A 12,620-nucleotide genomic window follows, 5' to 3' on the forward strand; every position below is an offset into this window, starting at 1 on the left:
AGAATTTTTTAAAGGCTTTAGGAATCAGGGACATGTTTTCCCCTCATAATGTCCCTTCTTTCCAAACAAGCACAATACCCCTCATGGAGTACAGATAGTTATATGCTATAACATGTTTTGACAATCTCATGTTTAGTTGATCTGAATGTCATTTTTATACCAGTATCCACAGTTTTAGGCATGTGTATAGAATCTGATTTGTTGAGATTATACCTAAAATTTTAGCTTCAAATGTTTGCCATATTTTGGACGCTTTACGCAACTACAGTAACTAAAAAACGCAAAAGGTCTCAAGTCTTTCACATGAATTCTACCCTCATTTGACTATTACTCAGACTACGGTCTATTTGTCATTTGACAGCAGTGTCCCACACATTGTAAAATGTGACAAGTTGATCTTACCCCGACAGACCCAGAACGGTGCAATACATACTTGCCTGTAAAAAGTTGATAGAACGCTGTGGGGGTCTCTTTTTTTAATAAACTTCTAAAAGACGAGGCTTTAACACTACCAAAACAAAAGTCCAAGTCTATTTAATCCAAAGAATACAAGAACTAGAATTTTGTCATGAAACTTGACGGAGGCGGCCGCCTCCCAATTGTCTATGTAGGAAAAACCCTGAGTATGTCCGTCTGGGCGAAGCATCCGTAGGGCTTAAGAGGTTAAAAACATTTCTAGGAAATCGTTTGCCTTGAAAAAGGTAAGTAAATATAACCATAAGTTTTAAGTTATGATGGCTTCCACTTTTTAGGTTTACTTAAAATTTGGTTGTGTTTACTTCATTTTATGAACTTGTTCCAACTTAAAAATCGCAACTAAAGGTAACTTGCTCTTTTTAAGTGCAGTTATTCACAAATGTTCAGGTTGGGTTTGTGTGTTCAGGTGTCATTATTCTGTCTCTATTGGTAGTTCTGACATAATGAGACATGTATGCATATGTACTTACCTAATCCACTTTTCCTTTATAAAATCAAACGAAATGGTAGCAAGGTAGAAAAGTTGCTCCTCTGACGAATCGGGCAGCATCAGCGATAGAGACTGATACTGTAAATGCAGCCGTGTGTCATGATCGAGTCACACCTGGCTGACCACAAATTGAATTTCAGCCTGCCTAAGAATGTGATGTAAATTTAATTTGCAATAATCAGTTTGTATTTTTATTTGTTTTGTTTATTTTTTGCAGGCCAGATTTAATACAATCCCATTTTGATTCCAATCTAAATAAAACAAAAATCAGATTTGGGCTGGAAAATCTACATTTTCTGTTCTTTAAATGTGATCATTAAACAAATAATAATCATGACTTTTACAAAGTGATTTTCTCAGAATTGTAATACTAGTACATTGTACAAGCTGCACTTTTCTAATTGTGCTGTGTTTGCATATGATTAACCTTTCTCTGACATATTTCATGCCAGTGTTGTTGTTGGTTTTACATCCGCACCTGCTCGACATGCAGGGTCCGTCCATGGTTAAGTCTGCATTTACATAACTTCTGGCAAACTTGAAAAAAGGTTTAAACCCCTTCCTTAGCTTCTTTGGTTTTCTTGTTTTCTTTGCACCCTAGGAATCTTTTCTCTGTGATGTCTTACCACAGAGCTGCTAATTCTTGTTTCCACAGAGGTTTTTTTTTGTTGTTTTGCTCTGATAATTGCTCTCTGGTGAGCAAAATGGCACTAAATGGCGCAATGTTCACTCAGTTGGTCTTTATATCTACATACTATCTTTAGGCCATCAAGAACATATAAAGGTAGATGCTCATTTTACTGTAGCTTCCATTTGTCTTTTCCAGTTCACATCTAGCTGAGCATAAATTAAGGGTTTGAAATGAATCAAATTATTATTAGGTAATAAAGGATGACTTTGCTTCATAAAATATTAATTTAATCAAATGCTCCAACTGGCATACAGAGGACTCTGAAGCAATTCAACCATTTAGTTTATACCCAGTTTGCTGTTTTCCTTCAAACCTAAAGAAATGCACAGGCTTTTTTTTTTTTTTTTTATCCCTTCGGCCTGTTTGGCTTATTATGTTCCTCACTGGAGTGAGATTCAATACAAATTGACTGAGGGATGCTCTCCACCTCTTTCTCACGCTCCCTTCACAATCCCAGTCATCCTCCAGGATATACGCGGCCAGACCTGGAGCCCTAACCTCTCTGCACTGCTCTGACAAGGACTATGCTGTCTTTAAAGGCTGATGAGTGTGTGTGTGTGTGTGTGTGTGTGTGTGTGTGTGTGTCTGTGTCTGTCTGTGTGTGTCTGTGCGCACAAGAAATAGATGTAGAGAGAGTGAGCGAGAGACTGACCGAGTGGTGAAGGGAAATGGGGATTTTGTGTGTAATATTTGGTGTGTAATATGCAGTATACACAGGCGAGTGGAGGAGACGGTGTGTGTTGCTCTGCGGCCAAAAGATAGCAAAGAGATTCATTTTTCTTCTCTGCAAACATGTGCATCAGTACAGACCAAACGGACACAATAGCCCGACCCTTTGAGCAATACTTTTTACAGTAACCTAAAATGTCAAATTTCTGTTGTCTAACTGATGAGATTATATGCATTACATTTAAATATAACACACATTTTTTAAAAAGAAATTAGCACTGCTCTGTGTAATCTCTGTGGTGGTTGGTCAGTGTTAGTCGTCAAGTTTCCATCCAGGAAATGCAAATTAATGCGACTGCTAATGCTATATGAGAGCTGGGTGCATGGTGAGTAGCAGTTCAGCGATGGCACTAACTCTCCAGTGAGGAGCAACAAGAAGACGTAAGTAAAAGAGTGCAGGGCAAATCTTAAAGGGTGGAAAAACCGTGTGGAAAACATATGATAGAAATATAGCATTCATGTTTGTTTCGTGTATTAATTTGCAGATTAGTGTTTAGACTGGAGTCTCCTCATCGCTCCACACAGATCTGAGGTTGAATAACAGATGTAACACAGTGTAACAATTACCCAACATGCAACACACATTAGCTTTGCTGCGTGGCCACATTGATAAGAAAACAGGTGAGTTGATTCATTTCTGTTTTTAAAAGGAAGATTCTTACTGTGTTCAGTATGATTGAGGCTGGTAGGAGTACAGTTCTGTGTGCATCACATATGCACTTACATATACGCCTCTACACACGTACAGACTGCTTGTTATTCTCTTCTGCTTTGTGAAAGGCTGAAGTCGTGATATGTAGCACATTATTTCAGCTTTTAATGCTTCTCCACTTCCCTTTGATTGATACAGTTGTTCATTCGAAGCAGCAGGAGAAACACAGCTCGCAGCTTTAAACGTAGAGTCTTATTTCTAAACCTAATAAACCTGACTACCAAAAACTATGAAATGACGAATATTTCATGTTAAGTGCTACATTTTTTTACGATGATGCGGCTGTGAAAGGTAAATGTGGCTTTTCATCTGATGTATGTACCTTCACAGAAGATATCTGACAACTTAAATGACTTGTCTATTGACCTCTGTCTGCCACTTATATGTGATATAAAAGCATTTTAGAGAGCAGGGACATAAGAGCCTGGGAAGAAACAAAAATACAAAAGAGACAGAGAAAAAAGGAAAAGACAGTGTTCAGTGCTTTCAGCGCTGGAGAATATCTTCTTCATTACTGTGTAAATTTAACAAACTGTTGACCTTTAGATTTTGGTCTTGTTTTTAATTCCTGCAGGTGAGTATGTCTTGGTGTCTTAAACAGACATGTCAGCTTGCCATGAGGCACGATCTCCAGCTTCAGTTAAAGGGTTGGTGCTGTGTGCGGCTTTCGTAAATTTTCTTACACTTAACTTACCAGGACTCTCCAACAATCTGATTGGTCCGACATTTTTCCTACAGCGCCGACAAGCCTCAGTGGAGGTAACTAATAAACCCACACATCCGTAAGTAGTGATGTTGGCTTGCAGTTTCAAATAATGATGTGTTTAACACTCACAGAGGGATATACATAAGAGTAATGTATTACTCAATTCAGGATGAGTGACATTCATTTGTTATCATGTCTAAATGTAGTGATAATGTTATTTTATTTGATGCAATAAATCAATTAAGTCTCAGCTTTAAACTAGTAAATTATAGAGGTTGTTGCTTCCTGGATTAATGGTATTCTGCCATTACCTCCACACCTGTGTGCTTTCTTTTATTGATCTTCACTCCAAGGCTTTTACTTTGTGACCTGCCATGCTATGCTATTGATTTATAGTCTTATAATTTGTTTTTATTCATCTGACATGCAGACACATTAGATAGCCTGTGGATCTGCACTCTCAGTTCTCCCACTCATTTACTTGATCAGCGTGTTCTTTTGCTAACTTTCTCTCAGGCTGCCTGTCATCTTGTCTGTGCGTCTCTGGCCGTCTCTGCCTCTGTCTGTCTCTGTGGCATCGATTACTGTCATGATTAACAGTCTAACCTGAAGAAGGGTTTTTGGTGCCTGAGGCCTGCGGTCTGCTGCATGTCTGCCTGTGGTTTTGTGTGTGTTTCTGTGGGTTTTAGTTCATGTACTGTTTCCTTGTTTACTCTCTGTCTGCGTCTGTACATGCATGTGCGTGTGTGTACGTGTGTGCGCACACACACATCCCCATCCTTGCAGCAACATTTTGCATACTGACTTAGACAAACTTAAAGAAACTTTGGAAAAATGCATTAATGTAGTTATGTTCCAGAGAGCATTTGCATACACACTTGATTTGATCACATGCCAGTACAATTAAGATGTGTGTGGGAATATATTAGACGCAGTGGCTCAAACAATTTAATCATGTTGATTGCACAAAAATAAAAAATTTGCTTATTTTTCCATTTTAGCATTGAAATCTTAACTGCACAAACATACGCAGCCTCACAGCTTGTTGTCTTTATGTAACAGTCAGTTATTGTCCATATACAAACAGTTCCATCCCTGCAGACACATTATTGTCCTTTAGAAAATGGTACAAATACATAACGGTATCACTGCCTAATCATGCTCATCCTTTCCAACTTTGTGGTTGGTTTTGTAGTGTGACTGACTTGATTTGTTTATCTTCACTTTTCATAAGTTGCAAAAAATCAGGATTTAGTTTACCCTGTCATTGCAGCGTGCTGCTCTGATGAACTAATTAAGCGCATGAGCAGTGTGGTGATCAATCACTGTCACCTCCTGAGCTGAATCACACAAATCCCGGTCGATTTAGTCATTAGAAGATGGTCTAAACACTCACCACACTCATTAAATATGTGACCTTTTCTGTGTGATGTAGTGCCTCTGCTTCTTGCTCTTGGAACTTACTGTAAATATTTCATAAACGTATGATCTATTCTCCTGGTGATAGCAGAGACTTTTTTTTATTTCAGATCAGGGGGCGAGCTGCTGTTGTTACAAACTGTGGGAAACCCTGAACTGAACTGAATAGGTGAAAACTGAATGTTTTATACACAATATTTCCACAATAACTTTTTTTTTTTTTTTTTTTTTTATACGGAATATACCAAACTTAAGACTGCAAATCAAAGTTTAGCTTCAAGTCACTGAAGTTTTAATTCACCGGGCGTTAAGCAATAGCGGTAGTCCTATTGTAAGTGTAGTTAACTCTGAATTTCATTTCCTGCTCTGCAAAGATAACAGATGTCTCATTTTCAGCTGCCCTCACTCCCATGAATGAGCTCATTGCACTAACAGTGTCACTAACAGTGTTAGCCTCATTATTTTTACTGACACAGTGGAATGATTTCTAAATTAAATCCTGGCATTTGAAACACATCTATGGGAATTCAACTATTGACTAATTACCTCGGTAGAAAGCGAAAAACTACGTTTGTCCCTTTATCCTCATTGCTGTTGGTGTGAGTTATGAACATTGTTTTCCTAAATTAAATCCCTCTTTATCATGTACATAATTATTCATGGAATAATTTTAAACATGAGGCATTCTCTGCTATTGAAGTCATTTCAGTTAAAGGATGTCACAAAACAAGAAATGACTTTGCTTTTATCACTGCAGTTTATTATAAAAATTTAAAGGTCATTGACATCTTTATATTTGGCCATAATAATAAAAAAAAAAAAAAAAAAAAAATGATTGGACCTGTTCAACTTTGACGTCTTCAAAATTTCCCATAAATCAATTGAGGTTATTGTGGGACATTTGTCTGCTTTTTCCGATTCTCAAAGGCATTTTACATTGATTGATTACATTTTTATGACTCCAATTGTAAATGTTGATAAATTAATATTTACACATGATAATTATTTAATACAGCTAAATGTTCTACAATGATACCAATGTTTTTTTCTCTACTCTTTGTTGTGTTTCTTCTCTGTGTGATGATGAGAGGAGCATTTTTCCCTTTCATTTTGTGCTATGAAACACAAAATAAACTAAAAACTTTTTTTCCGCTCGAAAGGTCCAGTTGGGTCATGTGATGAAACCTGTTTGACGAACGGTAAACGACTTTTATTTTCTGGAGGAAAACGATGGTCTAAAACCCATTTTTCATTGGTGTAAAGGGGGCAAAGGCAGGTTTTGGTGTGGCAGGTGATGAATGGTTAGTGGGAGGGAATCCATCTGCTGCATCAACACAACGGAAATGGGATCGTCCACTGATTAAAAAATTGCACACTGAGAGACAAGCCTGATTCACACACACAAGACCCACACAAGACCCACACAAGACCCAAACCCAGTGTAGGGTACAATGGAGTCTAGTGTGTGTGCGCGCTTGTGTGTGTATGTGTGTGTGTGTGTGTGTGTGTGTGTGTGTGTGTGTGAGAGAGAGAGAGAGAGAGAGAGATGTCTTTCAATCTGTGTCTCTGTTTGTCAATTAGTCTTTTAATGTCTCTCTCTCTCTCTCTCTCTCTCTCTCTCTCTCTCTCTCTCTCTCTCTCACACACACACACACTTCTCACACACAATAGAATTCACAAGTGGCTGTATGCCATCCTGGCTAAATACCAACTATCTATCATCTGAGATATTTCATACTTCCTCAATTCAATAAGCCAATATGATTTATGTAGTGGCTCTGGCAGCTTTGGTATAGAATTATGTGAAGGTTCAGGAATAGAGACAATAATGCACATTAAGTTCTTTGTGTTTTTTAGATTTATGTGCACATTAAAAGAAAGAAAATGTATTTTTCAAATCTCAATTCTTCAGGAAGTTTGAATTAGGGCTGTCACGATATCAGATTTTCACTTCATGATTATTGTGGCAAAAATAATTCACAATAACTATATTATCATGATATGTATAGACAATTTTTTTTTTTTAAGTAGTAATGCTATTAGTCAAATTCATCTTCAACTTTGTTTATTTTTTGTTTTGTCTCTATTTTTTGGCAAATGAATTACACTCAAATACAAGTCTGTAACCACAACTGTGCAAAGCACAAAAAAGAACAATTACACTTGATGGATAGTGAAAAGGCAACCAGATGAACTGACAAACAAAAGATCCACAAGGCCTAACGTTAGCCTTCACAATATTATAATATGTGCATTATTATTTTTAAATATCACAGTCATCGTCAATACCGGTACATGAACACCCTGAACCTGAAACTACCCAAAGCATTTTCACTGAATTGTAAGGTTTGGGAGACTCAGTCAGTTTTTTGCTTGTTGTTACTTCACTTGGATGTTTTATCTTCACCCCCGCAGAGTGATGTACATGTGCAGAGATTGACACTAGAAAATAGTTTTCACATTCATCTGCTGAAGGGGGAAGGTTTCTCTGTGTAAATCATGTACAGCATACCACCTCCAGTGCACTAGCACGGGGCATCTTGTGTGCGTCAGATGAAAGATATCAGCATATTGATAAAATAACCCTGACCCTCAGTATTTCAATGGGGGATAAGGGATAGATGTGCTTTAAAAAATAATAACAAAGTGGTTTAACTTTTTTGTGGATAATCCATAGATCATCTTTCTTAACTTTCTGCGGAACCTGGAACTTGTAGCTGTTTTTGTCAACCTTTCACTAAATTTCACAAAGTATTTAATTCTTATTCGTTAAAGCAGGCCACCTAGTTTATAGTTGGCAAAATAAAAATCAATGTGATACCGCTTGGAGGAAGCTGCTACCTTCCAGCCCTCACTCTTTGTGCTCAAAAGGTTGCTTCACGTTTCCGAGGACGCTACATACAAGTCAAACAAAAATGAAATGAATGAATTAAAAAACTACATGAATTTGAAATGAAAAAAGTTTAAGTCAATGATAATCACATTCAGTTCTGTGTCACTGCAATGCAAATACATTACTGTATGCACTAATCTCACCATATATCACTCTCTACTGAGTGTAATGATAAAATCTTTAATTGTGTTAAACTTATTGTTTACAAGACTGGACATGAAACAACAGCAGATGGGAGATGTGACACAAGTCGGCAAGCAGAGGATCATAAATCCCTTTGGCCTACTCCTCCTCACCATACTGTGTCAACTGTAAAAATTCAAAGACGTCAGGGGGTTTGTATGCCAAAACTATGATATCTATTCGCATCCTTGTTTTATATGAACAGTATACCTCTATCCTCAATCTATTATCCCAAACTTTCTTTCTTCAGTTTGCTGCTATTGTTTGGTTTGGCTCAAACCAAGATGGAGGAATGCAAATTATTTATTAAACACATTCATATCTGTTGTCTTACATTTTTTATGTATGCTCAGGTTTTTTTTTTTTTTTTTTTTGGTGCTAACAGCATTTTTCATTGGTCGCTGGGCCGGTGAATAAACAGGAGGAACATGATATGATTTATATTCAAAAGCATTCCTCAGTGCTGCTACAAAGCAGTCTGAGGAAGGAAACGGGATCATCCGTAACTTTCTCCTCTCTCAGTGGGACGGCACACAGAACTAATACAAAAAGTCTGTGTGTGTGTGTGTGTGTGTGTGTGTGTGTGTGTGTGTGTGTGTGTGTGTGTGTGTGTGTGTGTGTATGCCTGCGTGAGTGTGCATGCGTGTGTGTGTGTGTGCGTGTAATAGTCCGAATCATTTTCACACTTCTACAGTGATGTTTGAGAGTGAATATTTACTGTAGATTATGGGTTTGTGAATACTTGTCTCAGCATCTTCATATTGTGGTATCTAAGTATTTCTGAATACATGATCTGTTGCACAGCTTGCAAAAGTGTCTGCCCACAGAGGAAATACTACAGGACTTTTGAAGAATTCTTCAAATCTCTAAAATACTGTTAAGTGTGTAATGGGAAAGTTGATGCCACTAATCTTGTGGAAAAAGGCTTAAAGCAATATTTCATTTAAAGCAGATAGCATGGTAATAATTCTCTGATTTCACTGCAGTGTGATTTAGCACAGGACTGTCCTTAAAAGAAAAAATTGTCTGTCACAGGCAAAGGTGGAAAACAAAGGGGCAGCTGCTGCTCAGGAGGTAGAGCAGGTCGTCCGCTACTCAGAAGGTCAGTGATTCAATCTGCGTTTTGAAGTGTCCCTGATGCCCCTGATGGCTGTTCCATCAGTGTATGGGTGTGATGTATGTATGTGTGAGCGAACGCGTGAATATGAAAAGCATTTTAAAGTGCTTTGAGTGGTCTCTAAGACTAGAAAAGCGCATATAAGTGCAGTCTATTTACCATTACAGTCACTCTTAGGGGGAGGAGGTCGGTTTAGAAGCCTGCGGCTTGAACTTGGAGGCAGCTCTTATTTTTCCATTTCCCTCTAATTGTCAAGATTGCTTCATAACTTTAAAGCTCATGTAATTAATGTTTTGTATTAACAATGAGTCAGATAACTATGTGAAAGGTTTAATGTGAAAGTTGTCATTTGTAGTGAGGAACTGACAGGGAATTATCACCCGACTCTGCAGTTCCTCTCAGCAGTACAGCGCATTTTAGTGTTAGTTTCAAGCTCACAACTGTATTGTTTTGGTTCAGTCTCAACAGTACTATTTCCAGCCACAGCGGGCAGCTGTTTTCAGCAAAAAAAAAAAAAGTTTCGTTATCTCCCCATCACCAAACTGAACACAGACACAGTTAGCGACTAGCTGGTGAACATTAGCAGCTACAAAGCCAGGCATTTCCCATTTGTAATTGATAAAGACCAAAAGAGGAGCTTAAATGACAGTAAATATTTGATTAACAGTTGCTGTTTGGACAGAAACACCACTTCAAATGAAAGCCACTGTTGCTCCAGGTCTGCTGGATGTGTAAATATTAATAAGTTTGCCCTATGAACTATGTAAGATGGTAGAATGTCAATGTCTTCTTGTGGTCAAAAAAAAAAGGTTTAACCAAGAAGTTTTTTCATCCCATGAACCCGTGAACCTTTTTCTAATCTTAATCATATAGTCTAAATTAAACCAAACTGTCGGGCGGCAAAACAGAAAATATTCATAAAGTATGTCAAAGTCACATGTCAACTTTTATTTTGGAAGGCACTGAAAAACAGCATCATCCTGCTGATCAGAGCGTCAGATCAGAGAACACTCATATGTGTCAGTATGGAAAGCAAAGGCACTGTATATTAGACAATGTATTTTGTCCGTCTGTTTGGAGGACTGGTTGTCTAACTGCGGCATTATGGGTTTAAATGAGAGCTCATGTCAAAAAGTAAGCCTCATACTGTATATAAAGCATTAGATATACAATAAATACATTGTGATATACATTTTCCGAAAATAATATTTGAAGATATTAACAGTCTGAATTTGTTTGTGTTGACTTCTTTTATGAAAAGGACAGACAGAGATGAGCATCTTTGTATCTTTCCATGTTTGAAGAACGAACAGGGCAGCTCTGAGCTGAAAACAACCGGCCAGCAAAGCATGTCATTTTATCTCTCAGAGGGTGAGCGAGACGCCCTCAAGAGCAAACAGGGCTTGGTTTTGTGTTTGCGTTTATGTGTTTGAGCGAGCGTGCCTCAGGAGGTGTGTTGCAACACAAAAACCCCTCAGCAGCACGCCAGACGAGGAAAGCAAATGACCACTTTCTCCTTTTTCCGTGTTGATAGAAGAGCCTCAATATGTTCCTGTTCTTTCACAGCAGGGGAAAGTGTACATACTTATGCCTCTGTGAGCACTTCTGCTTTTATGCGTGTGCTTTTGTTTGTGTGTTTATTGGTGTGTGTGTGTGTGTGTGTATGTGTGTATATGTGTTTCCTTGTAGTGGATATGAGAAAAGCACCGGAAGCAGAGCTTGTTTGCTCTGTGAATATAAGAGTCAACTTACATTGCTAATTTACAATAATGTCTCCATGCTTTAGCATAAACACACCGCCGAGCTATAAGGGATAGAGAAGACTTCAGGAAGCTCAAATGTATGTTTCACCCCGTGATTTGTGCTGTGTTGTGTGTGGGAGTAATAAACACTTCTGCCATGTTGGTGCTACAGCATGTGTGTCTTTACCACCAAACAATTTGCATTTCAAATCATTTCTAGGGAACGCTGAACTCTTGAAAGCAGTTCAAATGTGTAATTGGTGTAATGCTAATTTAATCTCCCTCCTCTCCTGGACAGGTGCAGAGTCAGAGAGAGACTGGCAACAAGAAAACAACCTACTCACAGAAAAGGTAGCGCACGCACACACAAACACAGACACACTCCTACGTTTAGAGACGCATTAATGAACATCCATATTTCCCCCTCTGGCTATAGTGTAATGTTCAATTTAATGGTCTAATGTTCCTTAATGACTGCTTTATGTGCATGGGCTTATTGTGCATCTATCAACCTGAAGCACATCTAATCAGACAATTAGCCCTCATCTTGGGCTAATTTCCATGTATGTATTCATCACCATAACTGGCTTTCTAATAGGAACACAAATGGATTGTCACTTCTCTTATCACATGGTACACACACACACACACACACACACACACACACACACACACACACACACACACACACACACACACACACACACACACCCACCTACCTATCAGTCTATTTGTCTGTCTGGACAAGCAGAGTAAAGCATAGTCTCAAACCAAGACAAATACAGCTATGAGATAGGAGGTATGAGTACCTGACTGTAGACCAACTTATGCTGTGCAGTTAAACCCAGACACACATGCAGGGCTGAGAAGGAATGCTTAAAAAACACTGACATAAAAGTCATCCAGTGCATACATGCATGAGAGAGCATGTCATTTCCTACATGTAGATCCGTGAGATCTCCTCAGGCTTCTGATATATTTTTCCTTCAATTTCTGTATCTGTCTTGTTGTCCACAAAGGGATTAATGGTTATTACTCACGGCTGTCAGGTTTATGTGTACCAGTGCTGCACACTTTTGGCCACCTTGTGTATTAGAAAAAAATCATTAATTTAAGCCACCTGTTTATAAGACTTTATGGAGTGCAAGAGCCTTATATGTGTTTCCTGCTGGGTGTTAATAGTTGAATATTTCGCTGTGTAGTGTGTGGGAGTATTAAACACTTTTGTCACACTGGCATTGCTTTAGATAATACATAATCTGTTCTGTGTCAGAGGTGCAGACCTGTCACCTATGACCCATTTCCTGTTTTTGAATTACAAATACATCATTTGTGCGATTCATGTAGATCCAATGAGTTTTAGAAATCGGGTTGGGTGTCTGAGTCTGTGAGGACAGAGTCGAGTGGGAATGAAATGAGAACCACACCTTTTGAGTTGTCAAAAAAAAAAAAAAAAAAAAA

The 12,620-nt window shown here is 38.3% G+C and overlaps 1 protein-coding gene across 2 annotated transcripts in view; it reads left to right on the forward strand.

Annotated features, from left to right (window-relative positions):
* Nucleotides 1–12,620, forward strand: part of tnr (tenascin R (restrictin, janusin)) — a 172,304-nt gene that overhangs the window by 64,380 nt on the left and 95,304 nt on the right. The window contains exon 3 of one of the 2 annotated variants that reach the window (XM_087173735.1): nt 11,458–11,510. The gene's annotated coding sequence lies outside the window, so the exon portion shown is untranslated. Of the gene's footprint in view, nt 1–11,457; nt 11,511–12,620 lie in introns of those variants that run through there. The other variant, XM_087173736.1, reaches the window with a different exon arrangement.

Source organism: Seriola lalandi, unplaced genomic scaffold, assembly GCF_002814215.2.
Source record: "Seriola lalandi dorsalis isolate HSWRI2012SDOR001 ecotype SW California unplaced genomic scaffold, Sedor1 jcf7180002054277, whole genome shotgun sequence".
Lineage (NCBI taxonomy): Eukaryota > Metazoa > Chordata > Actinopteri > Carangiformes > Carangidae > Seriola > Seriola lalandi.